The sequence below is a fragment of the Mycteria americana genome, chromosome 11 (assembly GCF_035582795.1).
Source record: "Mycteria americana isolate JAX WOST 10 ecotype Jacksonville Zoo and Gardens chromosome 11, USCA_MyAme_1.0, whole genome shotgun sequence".
Classification (NCBI taxonomy): Eukaryota; Metazoa; Chordata; class Aves; order Ciconiiformes; family Ciconiidae; genus Mycteria; species Mycteria americana.
In genome coordinates, this window is record NC_134375.1 from 5,846,730 (window position 1) to 5,858,886 (window position 12,157).

The 12,157-nt window shown below is 45.9% G+C and overlaps 1 protein-coding gene across 6 annotated transcripts in view; it reads right to left on the bottom strand.

The window, feature by feature from the left end:
* Window positions 1-10,834, bottom strand: part of IP6K1 (inositol hexakisphosphate kinase 1) — a 39,695-nt gene extending 28,861 nt beyond the window's left edge. For 3 of the 6 annotated variants that reach the window (XM_075514322.1, XM_075514317.1, XM_075514319.1), the window contains exons 1-3: window positions 10,714-10,834; window positions 10,057-10,112; window positions 5,419-5,518 (exon numbers count right to left, since the gene is read on the bottom strand). The gene's annotated coding sequence lies outside the window, so the exon portion shown is untranslated. Of the gene's footprint in view, window positions 1-5,418; window positions 5,519-10,056; window positions 10,113-10,587 lie in introns of all 6 variants that reach the window. The other 3 variants (XM_075514318.1, XM_075514320.1, XM_075514321.1) reach the window with 3 other exon arrangements.
* Between the last annotated feature and the right edge of the window lie 1,323 nt (window positions 10,835-12,157).

The following is a 12,157-nucleotide window of genomic DNA, read 5'->3' on the forward strand; positions in this document are numbered from 1 at the left end:
AAGGAGCAGCTGTTATCTAGTGGTTTCTTCTCCTAACGTAGTTCCGAGACACTGACATTAAACAAAATTTGGGGCTTGCTTAAGCATCTGAAAAAGGTCAAGAGAGGCAGAGAAATCCAAGGCAGTCAGATGTACAGTACTCCAGCTTATATCAATGCTCAGGACACAGCTTTATTTATTGTATGAGAAAAGGGAACTGCAGGTTGCCCTGCAATGCCGAGTGGACACCCATTCTGCAATAAATATAGCAAGGTTTGTAGGGATAGGTAAAATCTTTTATTAGACCATCCTGATAAAGGATGCCCTCCTCTCCTGATGCAACCCCTTCTATTTTTACACCGCTGATGAAAAAATTAATTCAGCTGGAAAAGACATATTTTGGGGCCCTACTTTTTCTACCCAATCCTTCTTTCCTTGGAAAAAGCACTAGTCACAATGGCAAAAAAAGCACTCGCATCACTGTCTACTTCTCAATACCCTCAGCAAAATAAGCTTTACTTTAAAAGTGCTGTTTTATCACAACGGTATCTACATTAAGGGATTCCACTGGTAGAGCTGCACTAGGCAAGGATGAACATGCTGATTAATGCAGCTGTCCCAAGCATTTGTAGCAGAAATGACCTTATAAGCACGTCCACAGGGAGTTAAAGCCACATAATCACGTTGCAAATCCATGCCCCCTACTTGATATCAGTTTAATTTTCCTAAGCAGATGACCGTTAAGGGTCACAGGCAAGAAAACATGAGCTGTAACTTCCCAACTTGACACTTCATTGGGATTTTTTCCCATGAGAAAGTACCAAACAAAGATACATTCTCATACACAGTACATCCTCTTGTACGGTCAATCCACTTTAAAAAAAAAAAAAAAAACAAACACAAACACACACCACAGAGAGGAGAAGGAAAGAGAAAAATCTGAGCTCCATGTTAGGGAAAAAAAAATTTCAATGCAGGTGCTGCAAGAAAGTAAACAATGCCATGGAAAATACAGTGATGAAGTGCAACATTTCGTTTTTGAGGTTTTGAATAGGAAATAACTTAAAGTTTCTGTCATAACAAACATATTTTAGACAAAGACAGTGCACTAAAGCTAGCACATAATTTAAGTAAAATATATGATACAGTATCTGATGGCCCTTAAAGCTAAGGTAGCAGATTTTGTTTGAAACTAGCTACAACTCTAAAGAGAATTTCATACAAGGATACTCTCACATCCCTTGAGACATTACAAAATCCAATATGGCAAAACATACATGACACACAACTTGGGGTCATGGAAGGGATTTTGATCTGGGCTTTTTGTTACCCTGCTACTCTTCTGGGAATCAGCATAATCTGCAAGACTCTCAATCACTCATACTGAAAATCTTAAAGCTGTTAAAATACCTCAGGGGTTGTTTTGTGGCTTGCAGTATGCTCTGGAAGGTAAAGGGCAAAGAATTAAGAGAGATGCACCCGCCACTTGAGTGAAAATGAAAGGCAATCTGAACCTGAGGCTATCTTCTCTGAAGATACATGAACTGGACGGCTAGTCACAGCTTCAAGCTTGACAAGATGCTATGCGTTTTGAAGGGCAAAAAACGAAACTTGGCATTTAAAAATGTCTCCAAGATCATTTTACAAGACCAGGAGCCAGCACCGCCATCCTTTGGTGCCTTCTTCTAGCAAACCTCACACCTCCAAGGGAGCCAACTCTAGCTTTGCAAAAAGAAATATTCAAGAAGGGAGCTCCTAGATGCCAAAGCAGCAGTCCCTGAACACAGTTCCCCCTACTGTATTTCTTAAGCTCCTTCCAAAGGAAGGGACCTTTAATAATCCAAATCTTCATTACTACTCTCCTTATACACTGACACTGGACAACAGGCCTCTTTGAATACTCTACCACACCAGCCAGTTCTGTTCTAAAAGTCTGAAACAAGAAACTCCTCCCTTTCAAACGAAGTGAAGAATCAAACAAAGGAAGCCTATATTTAACTTCCTGTTTGCTGCAGCAGTTGCAAACAAGTTCTTATAAACACTCTACAGGTCACAAATGTCCAGTATCTTACCTAAATGTTAAGCTACTGAAGTAGACCACAAAGCTCTTTCCAACAGGCTTTCTAGAGTGCCACTTACAAGGGCTGAGGCCACTGGCTAAGTCACAGAGTTGTAAGGCCAAAGCAAAAAGAAAATATTATTGTCAAATTGGCTTGCGTCTATTTATTAAAGTGCAACACCTGCATGCATATATACGTATATATATATATAAAAATAAATAAATAGCTTTTGCCCCATATGCTAAAAAAGCACAGCACACATTCATTTGGAAGACACACAGATTGTGGCAAGTTTGCTTTTAATAGCAGGTTTGTCTCAAGTGTATAAAAGCTACCTTGATTTTTCACACCTTAAATTCCTCTAAAGATACTGGAACACCGTGTTGCAGCTTCTACAAAACATCAGTCTACCGAATCAGATGTATTCTCACAGCCATCTGGGTTACAATACATCCTGGGCCATATATAGCTAGGGAAAGCAAATTTACTCTTCAAGTTTCTTCTCCAGTTCAATAGAGTATGATAACAGGGGCCAGAAGTGTACCCTCTCAGACTGAAAGCCACAGACTAACAAGCACTATGGGTAGAAAATAACACACAGTTCCCTTCTCTGACGATCATAAGAAAACTGCGAATGATAGCAAACCTGAAACAACAGAAACTGGTTTTCACTCACAGAAGAGTCAACCTGCCAAGCTCACTACCGTAAGATGCTGACCTTATCAGAATTTTTTAAAAGGTTTTGAATTTTCTTCTGGTTGTCATGTCACAATAGGATGAAGTACAAAAACCACAAAGTCTGTAAACACTTCACAATCTAACTTGTAACCTTTAATTGCCAGGTTTTAGGAAGGTATTTTAACTGCAGTCAATAAAGAGCTTGGTTTACTTTTGGCTGGTGAACGATACAATACCCTTAACTATTTTAACTAAGAATATTTGAGTCGAGCTGCATTTACAAATCAGAATTAATTTTTAAGATAACTGGGTTTTGTTATTAGGTGAATCAAGTTGTCAATAGGTTCACTGTATTCTCAGCTGCTGAAATACAAAAACTGCTGAATCTGACACATACAAAAGTGTCGGTCCTAAGGATGCTACATGACTAATGAACAGACCACAGGAACAAAAATACCTGTGATCTTACTTAACTAAAGCTAAGAATAATTAAGGGGAAAAACAGAAACCCCAAATGCTGCTATTACAGGAAAAAAAAATACCAGCATGCATAGCACCTGAAGAAGAAAGAGTGAAAACTATTCAGATTCCACATGGTGCACAACAGTGGTACTTCTTCAGTCTGACTAATGGAGTTAGAGGTTTTCTCTCAGTTCTGGAAAAATAAAAGATGCGTAAAGCATGCCTGATAACACTTATCAGTCCAGATTTAGCTTAGCTTCAAATTTTAATAAGTGTATTCAGGTCAACACTTGTGGTAAGAACTGCAAAATACTAAGACCTCAATTACATAAACAAGATTTGTACCCAACCAAAGAAAATGCCACTTGCACAGCATAAGAAAAAACACAATATTTGGTCCAAATGGGAAACAAAGCAAACCATTCCAATATTTGCAAAAGTAAGGGTAGCCATAATCATTTTGTATATGGTCACATCTAAGCAAAATCCGCATATTCAAGATTAACCTGATGTGGGTTTTATTGTGGGAGGTGTGGGGGTGTTTAAGAAACTGTCTAAAAAAATCTGCATATGTAGTGTTTCAACACAAACTGTGCTTCAGACTGCTTTAACAATTCCTTTGAGACAGACTCAAAAGACAGAAGTTAAAAGGACTTTTTTCCCCCCTACGTTGTGGAATGAGAGAGTCAAGCCCCGTGAATGTGACAGGCATACCTTCCTCAGATCTGCCATGTAGCTTTACACACAGACCACAGTTCGGAAGAGTGAAATATACCTTCCACCTGGCAGCAAGTGTTGTTGAGAGCCTTCCAAAGCTCCAGGACTTTACTAGTTTTACTTACAATCCACAACTCAAACCAACACAAGACCTCATCTTCTGCAATAGCTCCAATATTTTTATTGAAGTTACTCTTTGGTTTGATTCAGCCACTGACTAAGACACAGGACTATGTAGCCCCCTAGGCTTCTCTCCCAAATCCTTCCTGCTTTAAATAACTCACTGACATCTGCATTCACTAGTGCACTGACTTTGGTGCTCGAAGCTGCTTATCACCTATAGTTAGCTGTAATGAGATCATGACTGCCTCCCCACACATGCTTAAGCTGCTTAGACAGTACTGTCAAAGGACACAGAACAAACAACCAGCCCTATCTTCTTGTGCCTTTCTAAGATTTCTAAACTCACTTTTTGGAATGCTTGACAATACTTTGATACCAACAGTGGACAATGCTAATCGGAATTAAAGATTACATTGTATTTTGCTTAAACCCACTCTGGCAGTTTAAAAAAAATGGGGAAAATGCAGCTCAGCATAGAACTACAGGGGAGAAAAAGAGAAATGTCACAGCAGAATATACAAGCTATACAATAGCTCACCTTTAGATCAGCACTTAAGTCAGCTGTGACAAAGACACAGGAGCATCCCCTGCAGAGAAGGCACTGCATCTCTCCTCTCCCTACCCCAGGAAGGCAGTTGTGGAGCTCGGCATCTTTGGTCATTACCTGTTGCACTTCAAACTAGCAAAGACCATTAGTCAAAAGGTCAGGGGCCTCCCCACCAGAAAAGTGAACTGTGCAACACAACCACTAAACATGCTGTCTCCCAAGAAAACGAGGTCACTCGAGTCTGCTGGCAAAAAAATGCTTATACCACAAACAAATGCTTATACCACAGGTACTACTACTGAGTCATATCTTTGTTGATAAAAAACTGGGAGAAAACAGATATGCTAGACTTTCTTCCAAATTTAGAACAGCACAAAGTAAGCCCTTTCAGCCTGGAAGACTATCAAGCCAGCCTATCATCTTTCAGCAAACTAACCTCAGAATAGAAAGGAAAAAATAAAAACCAGACAATGAATGATAGAGTTCTGAAATCATCGTAAGATAATTCAGCTGCAATTCAGCCACCTAAATGGCTAGAATTGCTAGAGCATAAGAGCTGGTCTCCAAATCTTGGAAGCTTAGTTGTTATTACAAAGAACTGACACCAATTTGATTAAAAGTTAACAAATATAAAACAGGACCAAGCTTTTCACTCTGTTCTAGTGCACTTACCTGGGCATTCCTGTAGTATCCTCCAAAGATAAGAGCACACCTCCCACAAACCATATCTACATATACTTACTTGAAGGGTAAAATTACAAAGCGAGAGGTAAAAAGCAAGCAGTTTATTTCTCTTTGCATTATATTTAAGGTGGCTGCATATGTATACCGGGCAAAACAGAAAAAAGTTACCTTAGAGATGTCACCCAAGCTCTCTCTGTTGAGCAGTCACTGGAATATGGAGCCAACCTCTCACAATCAAGAGGGAGCAGGACGCCAGAAGCAAGTCAGCCTACAAGATGTTGTATGGAAATGAGTTAGCAAGTGCTAAATTAGCTTTTATTTAGATCTTTACTTGCTCATCAACTCAGAATGTTTTGAGAGCATGCTTTCCCGCAAGTCTGGGACCAGAATTCACGAGCTCCTTTCAAATGCTCTCACTCATTCGTCTGGGCTCCGACAGATGCTCTTTACCAAACATACCATTGGGGCTGAGGGGACCACTGCCCCCATCTGCCTCCTCCATACCTCAGCTGATTACCAACCAGAGGGTGGAGCAAAACAGGATGCATGCCTGTTCTTCATCTGGCCTGGTTCACAAGACACTGATGGGTATTAATGAAGAAAGGCTGAAGCATAGTATATTAAACTGTGGCAGCTGAACAGGCACTGCTGTAGGCCCTAATACAAGGGTAGTAGCGCTTGGCAAAGAAGCAGGACAGCTGGTAGAGGAGATAACCTTTCTAACTACAAAAGCTAAATCAGAGACAGCTTATCTATCAGAGCTCTCAACCACGTGTAGTAACATCCTACCAGGATAGGCACATCACACCTCATAACCTTTTTCACTGCTTTTATCAGATTTGGTTGACACAGATCTTCTACTAATATAATTATGGCAGCTACGCCCATGTTATTTTTGAACAGAAACAACTGCACCAATGTTAACTACCATGGATAGCATTATACAGAGGCATCCTATAATAGCCAAGCTTATTCCTTTACTCCCAGACAAGGGGATAAAATCATTTGTTGTGAATGAAACTGACCACATACTGACAGGGTTATGCAAAACAGAAGAAAGCTTAAAGAAGCTTGTCTTTTATACACAGTTAATGCCACTCAAAATGCATATAGACAAGCCTACAGAAATAAATGAAGGCAAGTGACTTGCACCTTACTACTATCTGCAGAGTAGTTCGCACTGATGGGGACTATATAGGAAGCACTGGCACCCCAACATGCCAATTAAGAGAACTGCATCTATTAGAAAGTACATCTACCCGAACAGCACGCTGGGAAAGCCAAAAATAACAGCTGCTGCCACATCAGAACAGCACAAGCACTGCGTACAGGAGATGCCTGCAAAACAGAAACTAAGCAGCCATGCACAAACACTTCCTCTTCCTCCCCCACCACCCCTACGACAGCAGCAACAAACCCGAGATTAAACACTTGCCAGCGTCCTGCTCTGCATTCCTGTCGCATCAGAAACATAAAAGAGGGAGACTGCTAGCTGTTCCTCCATACATCTGAAGGGTTCCTTAAGTTTACAGGAAGTAATACAAATACTTGACATGATTCTTGCTGAGGTTTCTGTTGCATTTTCTTCTTTTCTTTCACTCCTTTACTCTAGCTCGCTCATTTCAAAGCTCACTCAGGACCCCTTGTATTTACTAGGCTTGGTTTTGATACATTCCTTCTCAAAGACTGAAGAGTCAGAAATAAAAGCAGTTGTTCCTAGGCATGTCACATTATATAAACAAGGAAGCACAGAGCCACAGCTCTACTGAGCTGCCACACACAAACTCTGCAAGTCAAGTTTAAATCTAAACCCTGCCCAGCACCAAGACTGACGGTGTGACACTGTCAAATGCAAGAGTAAACAAATCAGGCTGCAGTTTTCTGTCAATACTAACTTCTGAAACTATAAATCCCAGCATCAACACTCAGCCATGATGCGCATGCCTGAAACACATTACAAGCTAATTCCCGATGGGCAGACTGGGGGAACGCAATGGCAGCAAGTGAAGTGCCTGGGTTACAATGCAATGCCCAAGCAATGGCCCAAACAAGGCCTCTGTCAGATTTTCTATGTCTTCAGTATCCGCATTTCAAACACAGATGGAAGAAACATACCTCCTCTAGAACACAGGCTGTGAATATTCAACTTCAAACTTACCACCTACATTTCTTATTCCAATGGAAACTACAAGACAGTGCCGCCCCGTACTCCAGTGTGCCAGCCAGAACTCACCAGGTCCACGACAGCCTTTAGACGCAGAGAAATCAACTAAAAACTGAAATCTAAAAAGACAAGTGACCAAACCTTTTTACAAACATGTGGTGATCCCCTGAACCAAAGAGACTGTGTCCTGTAAGCAGGTGGTCAAAAAACAGCTCCAAGCTTGTACAGGGCTCGTCATCTCACACTAGTCAAGCTCAACAAGGTCACATTTTCAGAGTTCGATAATTCTACCCGAAATGAATAAGCTGCATATGTGGGGGAGGGAAGCAGAGAAGAAACAAACTAGGCAGCTCAGATGGGATGAGAATAGCATGCAATGCATGATTAAGAAATCATAATGCTTGTTCAGAAGGCTAATTAACTGATTAAGGGTGCAGATAGTACTTCAGCCTGGACATTTTTCAACCTCTGAGTGCTTGCTACTCTAACCTTGACTTCTCACTACATGCAATGCAATACAGAATAACTTTCAAGTCAGTTGACTTACACAATCTGCCATGAGAGGGGATGCCAAAGCACATCTAATTTTGCTTTCTATAATATTTTTATAAGAAAGACATGCCCAGTACTGTCATCCTGATGATGAAGCACACAATGATACTATTCACAAAAGTAGCAGGAAAGAAGCATGGACGCTACTGTTCCATTTAATTTTTAAATATATGTAAATATGTTATATAAAAATATAATTTTAAAATACTAACTAAATATATAAAAACACGTTGTTGCACTGTTTGACAGTCGCAGTGTAGGTTACCCTGGACAAGAAGACTCCATTCCACCACCAGCCCCATGTTCCCACCATTGCCCTTGCACCAGCAAAATCATTTAAGCACCCACAAAGCTGGGGAGAAAAAAAAAAAAAAGTCAGTTTATCTTCAGTTTGATCAGTTCATGTCAGGGAACTCTGATTCCCACCTGTGGAAACACCCCAGCTGGCACCAGCGACAGGGCAAGAACCTCCTGTTAGTTGCAGTCTATACTTACATGAGCTTAAAGTGACTGTGAAGCTACACGCAGGAGGTGGCACAACCAAAACTCCTGGTGACTGGAAGCTGACCCTAGAAGCTGTCCCCTTTCTCATCTCAACAGTGAATCGTGCTTCACTTGCTCTTTTTCTATCTAAGAAACATACAAAACTGTCACGAGGTGCCTACTGGATAACCAGAGCAGAAACTAACTTAGGAAAGACACGTGCACTGTTCAGAAGAGGGTCCTACCAGCACATGCTACCCTTTTCACCCCTGTAGTCATCAGGGATTCCTATGGTAATGACCTCGTATACATCAACTTCCTGCTCAAGGAGCCAAGGATCACTTCCCCTGCTCTCCCCAAAGTCCTTATTAGACAGGAAATAAAGGCAATGCCATGAAAACGGCACTTCAGATCTGCCTAACAGGCTCTAACCAGGATGGCATAGGCTGTTCATCCATGCACCTGGAAATGGTTGTGCTGAAAGGCCGGGGAGGTTAAGAAACACTCTAACACTATCAGAAGAAAAATTAGCATTAGGATAATTCAAAACATTGACAAAACAAGAGTTTTATGCAGTTGGAACAGCAACCCAGTGTTATCTTGCTATATACAGAGTTCACACTTAATCTCTTCAAAACGTACCACTTTCCTTCCAGCTCCAAAACAAAGCACTTACCTTAGGTCAGTGCTAAACTAACCTGGCCACAGAAAAATACTTCTCAATCTCAATAACAAGGAACTGTCACACAGGATTAGGATGTCCCTAATAGACCTATTTAGGGTTATAGTGACAACATCTAATAACCGACATATCTAATTCTAAAACACTTCCAAGCTCCTGACAGAATTCTGTAAAAGGGAAATCAAAGTCTTAGTTCAGTGACGTATAACAAGAATACAGTATTTTTCTCCATCAAAAATCTGACCATACGCACATAGGTCAGTATATCAGCTGCAGATGACAGTTCAGTACAAAAAGACTTGCACAAGACATTATAGTATATTATTTTGTGAGACAAGCTACCAACTAAGTTTACATAAATAGGCCTACCGACTACAGAAATATTACATTAGGAATGAACAGAGACCCAAGCCCACACCGTTCTGGCACCGTTCAGTGCTTTGTTAGCAAAGGCCAATCTTGGAATTCAGCTTTGGAAGCTCTGAATACCAAGTTAAGCCAGGTGAACCTGAATGGAAGAAAAGCAGATGGAGCAGAAACACAGCAAGACAAGCTGAAATGAGAAAGGCAGCACATACTAAAGCATATTGCTGGAAAGAAAAATGGGGGCCTTGCTGATTCAGAGCTTTAAGATGGAGGGACACTGAGCCTGGCACCAGTTTAAATTCAGAGTAGCTGAAAACTGAACAGCAGTCAGTATCGCCTCTCCTAATTCAAGTCCTACTTGGAAACCCCAGGGAAGGTTGTTGGTTATGGTCCAGGTCTGCAGACCCATGAGCACATCCGCCTCGGGGGACTGCCAGGCATCTTCCGGTAAGCCATGGGGGCAGCCAGCATTACCAGGGCCTGCCCACACCCCCTCCTCTGCAGGGGTGACAGTACGTTGGGACGCAGGAAGGGCCCCCAACCCCACCAGCTTCCTCACCATGTTGGTTTCATGTTACCACCGTGGTTTGCCGAGTTCCTTCCTGCGCGCTGCTCCTGTGGAACGGAAGGGCACAAAGGAAGGGGACGCTAGATCTGCTTGCCAGGCAGGGCCCCCGGCAGGAGCACCACGGCCCTGCCCAGGCACCGTGCTGCCCTCGGGGCCGCCCGTGCTGAGCCCAGCTCCCAGAGCTCTCCCCCCGCCGGGGGACGACCCTCCCGCCCTAGCTGTGCCCCAAACGCGCCTCGCAGGGGCAGCACCTGGCTCGCACCCCCACACACACCCCGCAAACACGAGGACGCGCCTGGCTCCCCCCTTCCCCTCCTCACGGCACCGCGCCTGGGTTCCCCCCCATGGGTCCATCCCTTCCCCCCCCACCCCCAGCACAACGCTCGGTCCCCCACCTCATCCCGACTCTTCATGGTGCCTGTGTGGCCCGTCCCGCCCCGTGGGGCCGCGCCTGGCTCTCCCCCTCCTCAATCGGACCGCGCCGGGCTCCCCCCTCTCCCATCCCGCCTTACGGGGCCGTGCCTGGTTCTCCCCTTCCTCCCCTCACAGCAGCACGCCCCGTTCTCGCTCCCTCCCTGCAGGGCAGCGTGCCCGACCCAGCCCGCCCGCCCTTCAGCATGCCCCGAGCCCTCGCCCGCTGTGGCTCACCGGAGCCGGCCCTGCCTGCCCAGCCGGGGGCTGGCGACACCGAGCCCCCAGCACCGCCGCTCCCCGCCACCCGCTCCCTGCCGTTCGAATCAACAACAAGATGGCGGCGGCCGAGGGGGCGGAGCCCCGATGCTGGCCGTCATAGCAACCGCACCGCCCAAAGCCCGCCCCGCCGCCTCTTGCGGCAATCCAAAGCCGATCCCCGCCCACCGGGGGCGCCTTAGAAACGCTGATAGGTCGAAGTCACCGTCACTCAAGCGCAGAGCCGCTCCGCCCCTTTCCCTGCGCGGCCTGCCTCCCGATGGCCGCTCACGTTAGGCACGTGTGACGCCCTCCAGTACCCCGCCTCCCCGCGGGCTGCGCCGCCTCATTGGCTACCCGCGGGGGGACGCTTGGCCAATGGGCACGCCGGGCGCGGGCCGCGGGCCCTGCACAGCCGGGGCGGTGCGCGGCGGGAGCGCGAGGCGGGCGTGTGAGGCGGGGGCGGGGGCGTGAGGCCGGTGTGTGAGGCCGGTGTGTGAGGCGGCGGTGTGAGGCGCGGCCTGCCGGGACACAGGTCCGCTCTCCCCCCGCGGAGGCCGGCTTCGGAGACAGGTCTCACACCACAGCCCGCTGCATCCACCTTCCCCCGGGGTCTTGAGCGAGTGCGGCGGCCCCGGAGGGGCAGCACGTCCCGCTTGGTGCGGTGCATCCTGCAGGGTCAGCCGGGCTAAACCCAGCTTCCCTCACTGCAGCCTGGCCCCAAACAGCGCCTCGCGCTTGGCTGGCCCCTTGGAGCAGCAAGTGGAACGTGTTCACACACCAATCCGGTACAATAAAGGTTTAATTCCCGAATGGTCACAGTTCCTGTGGGCTGAGGGCAAGGACACCCCTTGGCAGAGTCACACAGGTGACCCCTCCTCACGTGAAATTTCACGGCTGGCTCCTGCCCTCCCCTTCCTAGCCACCTACTCCCCAAATCAGTCTCTTTCCTCTTATCCCGCCAGCGCTTCGTTTCCCTGGGAGCTGCCGGGGAGACATCCCGTGGCGCGCTCCTTTGAAATTCAAACAACCGGTTTCCCACCTCCCTGCACTGACTGACTCCTTCAAAGCGCTCTCGCCCATTCGACAGGCCCTGCTAACTCCCCCAGCATGTCGCGCTTACCTGCGCGCGCGCTAATTCGCTTTTCCTCCCGATTAAGAAACCTGGCCCCTCTGCCGACCAGCTGCTCCTCCCACCCGCTGGTGCCTGGGAGAGCTTGAGGGGGAGATGGGACACAGGGCAAAAGTTCTTCAAAATTACCCATGGTTGAATTTTCTTGCCCCAGATCACATCTCTGCAGAGGACTGCCCTGGCTGGGTCACATCCAGAGGCTACGGAGACACTGCCGTGACCAGAGCAGACCCTGCTAAAATCCTCAGCACATTTTTTGCAGTGCCAACCCCAGTCCGGGGCCAGCGCTGC